We start from the raw sequence: 11,769 nt of genomic DNA, 5'->3' as shown, positions 1-11,769 counted from the left end.
TAGTGGTAAAGAACCCGCCTGCCAATGCAGGGGCTGTAAAGAGATGAAGATAGGATCCCTGAGTGGGAAGATCCCCTGGAGAAGGGAATGGTAACCCACTCCTGTATTCTTGCCTGGAGAATTCTATGGACAGAGGAGCCTGGCAGGCTACAGTCCATGGGGTTGGAAAGAGTCGGACGAAACTTAGCATGCATGCACACACACATCATGAGATTTGGGGAGTGTTCAGCAAGGCTAATACAGTGTGTGTGTGTGAGTGCTCTGGTCTTCCTCCCAGTTTTACCATTATTGAGCTAAATGACTTCATTAGTCACTTAAATGTTCTACATGACAGATGTCTGTCAACAACACATCTTTCTGCTAAGGATGCTAGGAGTATAATAAAGAATGAGAATTATGGGCATTCCTCTTCTGAGGTGTGACATGAAATCAGTTACAGTAAAAGACTTTTTACAAGTCTTTAAATATATGCTGTACTTTTCTCCCTAGTAATGGGGCTCATAAAACAACTTTGTGTATGGGATCAATCTCCCATATTTTACCCCATCCATAAGCATTGGGGTTTCAGCAGACCTAGTTCATGAAAAAACACAGATATTTTCACTGACCAGCTGCATTTCCTATATTCCTGATATAATTCTTTCACTTTTTAGAGACTTCGTAGAGATCTCCAGCCAATTGGTGAACTTTTTTTCGTTATTATCCAACACTCCCTTCATGTTCTCCCTTCCCTCTCTACCCGCTTAGATTTCATGGTTTATCAATAAAACTCCCTTATAATGACCCTGAACTTCTATCTTCTTTTTTTTCTAATCACACACAGTGTGGATTAAACCTAATTATCCTGAGGGCTTCCTCCCTGTGTGCACCTGAACACCTGAATTTTGCTGAGGAAAATTATACAACCCTTCTCTAAGTTTCACTCTAAAACAGCAATGACAACATTCTTAAAAATAACTGGCATGACCTTTTCAAAAACATTAATATCAAGAAAGAATGGAAGACTGAAAAAAGAAAAAGGAAAGAAACGAGTCAGGAACTGTTCCATATTAAGAAATAATGAAGAGACATGAGTATTTAAAGCAATGTGTAAACACACAAAACACAACTATTAAGAACATTATTAGGGCAATTAGAAAACTTGGAAAATGAACTGTGGTATCAGTGTTAAAGTTCCTGAGTGTTACCTTTGTATTCAAGTAAAAAGACCTTGTTCCCCAGTGAAGCATTTAGGGGCAAAGTGTCACACTGTGGTGTGTGTGTTAGTTGCTCAGTTGTGTTTGCCTCTTTTGCGACCCCATGGACTGGGGTCAGGCTCCTCTGTTCATAGAATTCTCCAGGCAAGAATACTGGAGTGGGTTACCATTCCCATCTCCAGGGGATCTTCTTGACCCAGGGACCTCCAGGGGATCTTCTTGACCCAGGGACTGAACCCAGGCCTCCTGCATTACAGGCAGATTCTTCATTGTCAGAGCCACCAGGGAAGCCTGTCACATTGCAACTGACTCTCAAACAGTTCAACAACAGAAATGTATATTAAATATGAAGAGAGAGAAAGAACATGTTAATCTAAGGGAAGGGGATGTAAATACTTATTTCAGATATGTTTGAAATTTTTCAAAGTAAAATTCTGAAAACAAGTAATGATCACAAATCTCAATGAACACTTTTCACTGCCCAAGAACCCTCCTACACTTTTCTAGTCTATACATTCCCCACTCCCCTGAAATGCCTATTTTACCCTCTTTTCCTGAACTAACAACACTGCCTCATGCTTTATCAAGGAACAACTGCAATCAGACAAGAAGTCAACAATCAGACAAGCACCCTCATTAGTTCAGTTCAGCCGCTCAGTCGTGTCTGACTCTTTGTGACCCCATGGACTGCAGCACACCAGGCATCCCTGTCCATCACCAGCTTCTGGAGCTTGCTCAAACTCATGTCCATCAAGTTGGTGATGCCATCCAACCATCTTATCCTCTGTCATCTGCTTCTCCTCCTGCCTTCAGTCTTTCCCGGCATCAGGGTCTTTCCCAAGGAGTCAGTTCTTCACATCAGGTGGCCAAAGTATTGGAGCTTCAGCTTCAGCATCAGTCTTTCCAATCAATATTCAGGACTGATTTCCTTTACGATTGACTGGTTGGATCTCTTTGAAGTCCTAGGGACTCTCAAGAGTCTTCTCCAACACCACAGTTCAAAGGCATCAATTCTTCAGCGCTCAGCTTTCTTTATAGTCCACCTCTCACATCCATACATGACTACTGGAAAAACCATAGCTTTGACTAGAAGGACCTTTGTTGGCAAAGTCATGTCTCTGCTTTTTAATATGCTCTCTAGGTTTGTCATAGCTTTTCTTCCAAGGAGCAAGCATCTTAATTTCATGGCTGCAGTCATCATCTGCAGTGATTTTGGAGCCCCCAAAATAGTCTCTCACTGTTTCCACTATTTCCCCATCTATTTGCCATGACGTGATGGAACTGGATGCCATGATCTTTGTTTTTTGAATATTGAGTTTTAAGCTAGGTTTTTCACTCTCTCTTTCACTTTCGTCATGAAGCTCTTTAGCTCCTCTTTGCTTTCTGCCATAAGGGTGGAGTCATCTGCATATCTGAGGTTACTGATCTTTCTCCCGGGAATCTTGATTCCAGCTTGTGTTTTATCCAGTCCAGCATTTCACATGATTTACTCTGCATATAAGTTAAATAAGCAGGGTGACAATACACAGCCTTGATGTACTCAAGGCATAATCAATAAAGCAGACATAGATGTTTTTCTGGAATTCTCTTGCTTTTTCTGGAATTCTTTTGCACAACTGCACTCATTTCACACGCTAGCAAAAAATTCTCCAAGCCAGGCTTCAACAGTATGTGAACCGTGAACTTCCAGATGTTCAAGCTGGATTTAGAAAAGGCACAGGAACCAGACATCAAATTGCCAACATCCGTTGGATCATAGAAAAAACACCCTCATCACTCATCACTAAAGCTATCAGCCTTCCTGAACCTGGACCCACATGTTCAGCCTTTCCTCTGTCTCTGCACTGTGCTTCTCTCTTTCTCAATGACTGCCTTCCTGCATTTGTCCCCCTCTTTTTCATCTGAAGTTTCTCCCTGGCAGCACAGTCATTTAGCCAAGTAGGTCCCCTCTTTTATAAAAACCATGTCTTGATCACAGATCCTGAGAACTGCCCCATTTCTCTGCTCCCATTCACAGTGAGGAAGGCTTCATCACTGAGTTGTCTATAGGTACTGTCTCCACTTCTTCACCTGCCACTCATTTACTCATGGAAATTACATTCCAATGAAGCTATTCATGTCAAGGTCAAGGGAAACTACATTAATCAACCTCTTGGTAACACTGTAATAAGTGACCACTCTCCTTCCTTAGACACATTCTTCCCTTGATTTCCATTCTACAAAACTGTCTGATTTTCCTCCTAACTTATGGCTGCTGTCTTTCAGTCTGTTTGCTAATGTCTCTTGTTGTTGTTTAGTTACTAAGTCATGTCCAACTCTTCTGCCATCCCATGGACTGTAGCCCACCAAGCTCCTCTGTCCATGAGATTTCCTAGGCAAGGATACTGGTGTGGGTTGCCATTTCCTTCTCCAGGAGATCTTCCCAACCCAGGGATTGAACCTATGTCTCCTCCATTGGCAGGTGGATTCTTCACCACTGAGCCACTAGGGAAGGCCAACTTCTCTTCCGCTAGATCTCTAATTGTTAGTTCTCAAATCCTAATCACATGACTTAGTTTTTTTTTTCTTTACCTGTACTGCTACTGCTGCTGCTGCTAAGTTGCTTCAGTCGTATCTGACTCTGTGCGACCCCATAGACAGCCTCCTACCAGGCTCCTCTGTCTCTGGGCTTCTCCAGGCAAGAACACTGGAGTGGGTTGCCATTTCCTTCTCCAATGCATGAAAGTGAAAAGTGAAAGTCAAGTCGCTCAGTCGTGTCTGACTCTTAGTGACCTCATGGACTGCAGCCTACCAGGCTCCCCCATCCATGGGATATTCCAGGCAAGAGTACTGGAGTGGGGTGCCATTGCCTTCTCTGCTTTACCTGTAACCTCCCCCTAAATCAAGGGTTCTTAACTGTTTTTAGAAGTAAAGTGAAGCCTATGAATTCTCTCCCATATTTAAATGCAAAAAATAAACATTTTAGAATTACACAGGAAACTATACTGAAATGTAATTATAAGATTTTTCCAAATAAATAAATGATATTATTCATTCATTTTATTAACACAGAAATAAGGCAATGCATTTCAAATACCGGTAAGCTTCATGTCTTATTATTTTAAAATATCAGTGTAAAGGCTTATTCAAGTTATCTCTTAACTTGTAAAATGACATCAAATTGTGAGATGGTTTTCAACAGGACAACATATCATATATATTACTTGGTATGGTATGTCAGAAATTCCTTCAGTTTCAAATATTTGTTTTAATGGTTGCAAGTATCGAAAATCTTGATTGGCTAAGGTATACATATTTTTGCAAATGGAGTTAAAGCCTCTTTACCTTACTTTAAAGGACCAAAAAATAATCTTATCTCAAAGAACACCAGAATTCTCAATGGCTTTTTGTGTTTAACTATAATAAGATTCAGTCCCAAGATCAAAGACTGTAAGCTGGGACAAAATCTTTAATAGAGTTTATATCAGGAAGAAAAGGGTTTTAGATCTGTGGTTCAGATTTAATACCATCAAGATAGAAGTAACTTCTGAAGGAGTCCTCTGTAGTTTCTAGGTGTTCATGGATTTCTTTTTTTAGAAAAATTGATAACCATCTCAGAGTAAAGCACATCCTTTAGCATTTCAGTTTGGAAAGGATGTCAGCCTCTATTCTGGTCTTCCCAATCAGCTGCTAATCCTTACAATATTTTTTTAAGTATAAAACATAATAGGTTTGAAATGAAAACTTTATCTCATTCACATGGTTAAAAATAACTGCCAGGTAAGGCAGTACATGGATAAATCATTCTTTTCAAGATATTCTGACTGTGGAATTTCTTTTTTTTTTTTTTTCATAAAAATTAAAGCAACTGTCCTTAATTCAAAGAAGCACTTAGGTATTGCTCTCTGGGAAGGCCAGTGAACTATTTGGTAAACATACATTCAATATCCTGGTCCTCTTATTGGCGATTTTTTAAATTCAATGATTCAGAGGGATTATCAAGGATAATACTGATGACTTTGATGGTGGTTGGCAAAGGTTCTCACAAGACTTCAAGAAGGGTTTACATTCCCAGTGCATGTCTGTGTAGAAAACAAGAAGTGATGATATCATGAGATGCTTCCTTTTCTGTTAAGGTAGCAATACCAGATACATTACCAAGCCTTGCTGGGACCGGTCAGGAAAGGTAGTTGTCTCCAACCTTCTTGGCACTAGGGACTGGTTTCATGGAAGATGATTTTCCCACAGACTGGGGACAGGGAAAATGATTTGGGGATGATTCAAGAACATTATGTCTGTTGTGCTAATGATAATCTATTTGCAGATGCTCCCCAGTGCCAGCATCATGGCCTCAGCTCTATCTCAGATCATCAGGCATCAGACTCTCATAAGCGGTCACAACCTAGATCCCTCCCACGCGCAGTTCACAGCAGGGTTCGCACTCCTGTGAGAATCTAATGCCATGGCTGATCTGACAGGAGATGGAGCTCAGGTGGTAATGTGTGCAGTGGGGAAGAGCTATAAACACAGATGAAGCTTTGTTCGCTTTCCTGCTGCTCACCTTCTGCTGTGTGGCCCAAGTTCCTAACAGGTCATCGACCAGTTACTGGTCTGTGGCCTGGAGTTTGGGGACCCCTGATGTAAGAAGTACAAGTCTTTTTTCCAGTTGAAGATTTGTTTGGAAAAATAATTTTTTAAAAAACAGAGCAATAAAACAACTTTTCACCATTTCCAACATGTCCAAAGCCCTGATCATTTCCAAAAGAGACTCACAAAATAAGAATTCTGCTTCCAGGTGCATATGCAAGGAGAATGCTGGGGCTGTCAATTCCTCTACTGCTTATTTCAAAATGCTAAGATATTTTGATAATTCTACAATGTATCAAAATATCTGGCATTAGAACCTTTCCAAGATTTCTGTTGGTCTGAAACCTTGGGAGTTAACCACGTGAAATCTGAAACTGGCCCCCATTCAAGGAGGGCAAGAAGAGACTGAAGAAAAAGGCAGATCCCTCTAGATTGATAGGTGGACAGTTTAACAAGCAAAGGAGCTTACATGTGAGGCTTATCTTGGGTGGCTGCAAGACAAGTCGATTTACGGACTTGCCACCCCCCAATCTTAAAAGTTTATGTGGAGGCCTTAACTGGGTCCAGTCATATATTGAGTCCAGATGGTCTCAACACCTTATTTTCTCAAATTTACGACGTCCTTGCAAACAGCTCCCACGATGGGAACAGTGGGCAGAATGTATATTCCGAAGACAGGGTGAGGATGAGGAGCCTCAGGTCGCCCAGGTTCAGCCGGAGGGTCAACCAGTTGTCATGTCCTTAATTGGAGGAACTCTTCCTACTATTTCTCTTCTGTTTCAGTCTAAAAGCCAACCTGAACATTTTCAGTGACATTGTTAAACTAAATTCTCTCTTTAGTTTATAGGATGTTAGAGAAAAGAATTTTGTTAAATGGTAAATCCAAGTTTTGGGAGTATCTTAGCTCTTCCTCTTGAGATTTCCTTGCATGAAAAAGCCTGCTGTTTGCAAGAATTTTTTTTTTAATTAAAACACTAATTTTAGAGGCACAAAAGAACTGAAAAACTAGACTTCATACAAATTTAAAATTTCTGCATTGCAAAAGACACTGTCAAGGGAATGAAAAGTTAAGTCACAGATTGGGAGGAAATATTCGCAAAAGATATTTCCAATGAGGTATGAATAATCTAAAATACACGAAGAACTCCTAAAATTCAACAACAAGAAAACAAACAACTTGATTTTAAAATGGGCCAAAACCCTTAACACATACTCCCCCAGAGAAGATAACACAGCTGGGAAATAAGCATATGAAAACGATGTTCTACATTATCTGTCATCAGGGAAATGCAGGTTCAGACAATTATGACAGCATTACACACCGAACAGAATGGTCAAAATCCAGAACACTGATGATACCCAATACTGAGGAAGACGTGGAGCAACAGGAACCCTCACTCATCCTTGATAGGAACTCAGTCACTTTGGAAAACAGGTTGATGGTTTTTTACAAAATTAAACACACTCCTACCACGTGATCTAGCAATCATACTCCTTGGTATCTACCCAAAGGAGCTGAAAATTTATACCCACATAAAAACCTTCACACAATGTTTACTGTGACTTTATTCATAACTGCCAAAACCTGGGAGCAATCAAGATGTCTTTTGGCTTCCCTGGCGGCTCACACGGTAAAGAATCCGCCTGCAATGCAGGAGACCCAGATTCAATCCCTGGGTTGGGAAGATCCCCTGGAGAAGGGAATGGCTACCCATTCCAGTATTTTTGCCTGGAGAATTCCATGGACAGAGTAGCCTGGTGGGCTACAGTCGGGATCACAGAGAGTCAGACATGACTGAGTGACTAATACACAAGATGTGTTTTACTCGGTGAATGGATAAATAAAGCATGGTACATCTAGACAACAGAATATTATTCAGTGCTCAAAAGAAATGAACTATCAAGTCATAGAAAGACACAGAAGAAACTTAAATTCGTATTACCAAGTGAAAGAAAACAATCTGACTACATACTGTATGATTCCAACTATACAATATTCTGAAAAAGGCAAAACTATGGAGATCGTAAAATAATCAATGGTTGTTTGGGATTGGGGAGATGGAGGGATGAATAGGAGTACAGAGGATTTGTATGGCAGTGAAACTATGTGCAAAACTTCAGTGGTGTGTGCCTGTCATTAAACATTTGTCCAAGTCCACAGAAAGTTCAATACCTTGAGTGAAACCCTAAACTACTGACTTGAGGTGACAATGAGCCAATGTAGGTTCATTAATTGTAACAAATGTGTCACTCTGGTGGAGAATGTTGATAACAGGGGAGACATGACATATAGAGGGGCAGGGGGTATGTGGGAAATCCCTGTACCTTCCACTCTATTTTAACCTAAAACTACTCTTAAAAGTAGTCTATTAAAAAACCACCAGTGTAGCCTTTGCATCCCATCACATTAAATGTACAAGTGTCTGAGACAAAATGTAGTCATGTTGGTCTTATTGTGGGTTTAATAATTCCCTTAAGAAGTGATGGGCATAAATGATAATATGATATCACCAACAACTGTAGTAACATGTGAAAATATCCAAATATCTATGCTTTCCTTGGGTTACAAATTGCAGATACTGATAACAATACTCTGGTTTGTTGTCCACATTAATAATTGAAGGAAATGCAAATTTTCACTTAGAGGAAAGTGAAAATAAAGATGTAATTTCTTCCCAATCAAATTCATGAACATCTGCCCTCAAGGATCTCAGCCATTCTTGTGGCTTTAAATTCTATCTACGTGCTGCCGAATAACTCCACATTTGTTCACTTACTTCACATTTACATTTAGTTTGTAAGGATAGTTAGCATTTGTTGAGAGCTTATCACATGCTAGCACAATTCTATTTACTAAATCATTTATTTCTCAAAACAACACTATCAGGTAAGTTGTTATTTTCATTTTACAAAAAAAAGAAAGCTGAAGCACAAGACTGTTTGATAGCTTGTTCCAGGCTTCCCAGCCACTGAATGGTAGAGTGCACAAGGGAGCCCAGGCACTCTGCCTCCCAAGCCTGTGCCCTTAGCCTCTAAGCAACCCTTCCCCTAACTGGTGCCTTGAACTCAAGTTGGACCAGTAGGAGTATAGATCCCCTCCCCTAGAACAGAACCTGCCCCAGCCTTTCCACCTCATAGTAAATGGCACCACCATCCACCAGTTAACACTCAAAACCCAGAGTATAGAAGATTTCCCTTACCCCGTCAATCCACTCCAAAATATAATTCCACAAACTAATAGCAGTACTATCTCCAACCCGTATCCAACAATCTTCCCACTTTTTTAACAATTCCAATCCTGCCATTCTAGTTCCATCTTTACCATCTCTAGTCTAGACCACTAAAATAGCATCCCAAACTGGTCTCATTTCCCTCCTTGTCTCCAATTTAATCCCTTCACCCAGAGGAGCTACAGTGCACTTTCTGAAACATGAGTCAAGGGAGTCACCTGCCTCCACCTCAAGTTGGACACCTCCGTACTCGAGTCCCCAAAATCCTTTCTGATTTGCCCCTGCCTCTCCCTCCAAACTCATCTCATATTCCCTTCCCCTCATTTGCTACCACGACTGACACTGGATTTTTGTTCCTTTCCAGTTTTTTTTCTCACTCAACCATATTTGCCATTTATTTTTAAAGAGAGGGAAGAGGGCATAGGGGCAAATTACAAACCACCAGCACCTACTTGATCAGGAAATACTGCAAAACATTTCATAATATAAAGTCAGGATCAATAGCTCCTTTTCTGCCTCAAAACATGTATTACCTACTAAACAATGTGAAGCTTATTGGAGGCTGATAAGAGCAGTTTCAGTAAACTGGTGGAGGTGAAATCCTGATTGGAGTGGTTCCTAAAAGAATAGGCAGGAATTGGAGATCATCTTCAAGTCTACCTGTCACAATAAGCTAGAAGAGTTGGGGGATCAATAGCCCACGGATAAATAAAGTCACTGCAGTGAGCCAGGGTGGTGATCTTAAACTGAAATGAAATCAGTGAGAATGGTGCATTTTTTTTTCCTCCAGCTACTTGAAGTGTGCAGGTGCAGACTTTCTGAGCCGACAACTTTGGGCAAACTAGTGGTTTTACTCTCTAGACTTGAAGTCACTTCCCTTCCCTTCTCAGATATATCCAGAATCCGACCCCTTTGCACCACCAACACTGTTCCTATCCTGGTCCAAGCTACCCCTTGCTTGCCCAGGTTATTTCCTCTAGCCATCTAAGTGATCTCCTGCATCTGTCCTTGCCCCAGTGCAACAAAATAGCAGCTGGGTGTTGAAAACATAAATTGGGACCCATGTCAGCTCAGTATTCTACAGTGGATTCCCATCTCACTCAGAGTCAAAGCAATGATCCTCCATGGCCTGTCCCTCCTCTCACTGCTTCTCACATCTTCCAGCACCCTGCTTGTTCTTGCCACTCGGGCCACTCTGGCTTTCCTGCCCCTTACACACCAGACACACTCCCTCCTTACCCGTTGGCATTTGTTCTCCCAGTTGTCTAGAAAGCTCTTCTCCCAGATGTCCATGTGGCTAAGCTACTCACTTCAGACCTTCGGATCTTCAGTCAAAATTCACTTTCTCCGTGACAACTTCCTATTCATCCTATCTAAAACTCCATTACATCCTACACTCATGCACACATAATTCTATTCTTCCCTGCTTTATTTTCTCTCTAGCCTGTATTATTTTCTAACATACTATAAATTATATTTTACTCATTTATTTTGTTTATTGTTTGTTTCCACTAAAAATGTAAATTCTATAAGAAAAAATTACTTAAAAAATTACTGCTGTCTTCTTATATCTATTATACAGAATAATTGTTGAAGGCAAATTACTGTTTTGTAGGCACTTCATTTTGTTCACCATCTTTCACAGTTTGGTCTAGATTCAAAATCAGGGTTCAACACATAGCTCATTTTCCAAGCCAATGAATTCCTTATTCCTTCCTGTTATGCAAAAGTTATTCCTTTTTCTGGTTATGTTTAAATCAAAGAATCAACAAGTTTAAAACTTGCCTTTTTTTTTTTTTTTTTGTCATAAGCGCAGGCAGGATTTATCTACATAATCATGAGATCTCAGACAAAATGAAAATAGGGATTCTTCCTCATTCAAAAAGTAGTAAGGATTTCAAGATGGTGAAGCAGAGCACTAATCCAAACGTGGGGCCCTGTGAGACTGCACAAGTCATAGTCCCATGATGGTTGCCACATAGGCAGTTTTTTTGTTAGAGCTAGATTTTTTTAAAAACTTACAAAAGCACGTGATTTGGTAGTTAGGATTCCTTTTTTGTGTTTTCTCATGTCCATGTTCCATTATGAGTCTGTATTTTAAAGGTTTAAAGATTCTAAAGAGTCTATTAATAAATCATTAGTCATGTATGCCACATAACCCCTTTTTCTGATTTCAATTTGACATCTTGTTTATATAAATTTCCATCTACTTATAATTATTGTCTCTTTTGTTAACAATTTAGGGCTTTCCTCATAGCTCAGTTGGTAAAGAATCTGCCTGCAGTACAGGAGACCCAGGTTTGATTCCTGGGTAGGGAAGATCCCCTGGAGAAGGAAATGGCAGCCCACTCCAGTATTCTTGCCTGGAGGATCTGATGGACAGAGGAGCCTGCAGGCTACACACGGCCTTGTGGTCTCAAGAGTCGGACACGACTTAGCCACTAAACCACCACCATGTTAACAATTTAAGATTACAAATCTCACTGCTGTGATATTTTTTAGGACATTGATTTACCACATAAATATGCACTACTTATAACAGAAATATTAAACATGCTCATTAAATCAAAAAGAACTGAGTAAAAATCTATAAATGTAAATAACAGCACTTGGCTCTTTAAGAAATTTAGGCATTACATGATAGGAAAGCAGACTATTTGTTGAAATATCAATTTTCCTAAAGCCAATTAGCCAAATAATCAATTTGTTGAATGACTAACTTGCCAAGTTTGCTAAATTAATGTGGTTTAACATAAATATTTAGCAACTTGAGTAAG

This window comes from Bos javanicus, chromosome 14 (assembly GCF_032452875.1).
Source record: "Bos javanicus breed banteng chromosome 14, ARS-OSU_banteng_1.0, whole genome shotgun sequence".
Lineage (NCBI taxonomy): Eukaryota > Metazoa > Chordata > Mammalia > Artiodactyla > Bovidae > Bos > Bos javanicus.
The sequence above is the reverse complement of the archived record's forward strand: the minus strand, read 5'-3'. Positions refer to the sequence as shown.